We start from the raw sequence: 921 nt of genomic DNA, 5'->3' as shown, positions 1-921 counted from the left end.
GTTTCACCCCCTATCTACTTATCGCACATCTTATCTTACTTCGTCACCCATCAAGTCTTTATCTTACTTCGTCACCCCTCTAGTCTTTATCTTACTCCGTCACACATCAAGTCTTTATCTTACTTCGTCACCCATTAAGTCTTTATCTTACTTCGTCACCCCTCTAGTCTTTATCTTACTCCGTCACCCATCAAGTCTTTATCTTACTTCGTCACACATCAAGTCTTTATCTTACTTCGTCACCCATCAAGTCTTTATCTTACTCCGTCACCCATCAAGTCTCTATCTTTCTTCGTCACCCATCAAGTCTTTATCTTACTTCGTCACCCATCAAGTCTTTATCTTACTTCGTCACCCATCAAGTCTTTATCTTACTTCGTCACCCATCAAGTCTTTATCTTACTTCGTCACCCATCAAGTCTTTATCTTACTTCGTCACCATCAAGTCTTTATCTTCCCGCGACAGCTCATCTAGTCTTTATCTTACTTCGTCACCCATCAAGTCTTTATCTTCCCATCTCACAACATCAAGTCTTTATCTTACTTCGTCACCCATCAAGTCTTTATCTTCCCGCGACAGCACACCTAGTCTTTATCTTCCCATCTCACAACATAAAGTCTTCATCTTCCCATCTCACAACATAAAGTCTTTATCTTCCCATCTCACAACATAAAGTCTTTATCTTCCCATCTCATAACATCAAGTCTTTATCTACCCACGTCACAACATAAAGTCTTTATCTTCCCGCGACAGCACACCTAGTCTTTATCTTCCCATCTCACAACATAAAGTCTTTATCTTCCCATCTCACAACATAAAGTCTTTATCTTCCCATCTCACAACATAAAATCTTTATCTTCCCGTGACAGCACACCTAGTCTTTATCTACCCATCTTACCACATCAAGTCTTTATCTACCC

Source organism: Pecten maximus, chromosome 7 (assembly GCF_902652985.1).
Source record: "Pecten maximus chromosome 7, xPecMax1.1, whole genome shotgun sequence".
Lineage (NCBI taxonomy): Eukaryota > Metazoa > Mollusca > Bivalvia > Pectinida > Pectinidae > Pecten > Pecten maximus.
Note: the sequence above shows the minus strand (reverse complement) of the source record.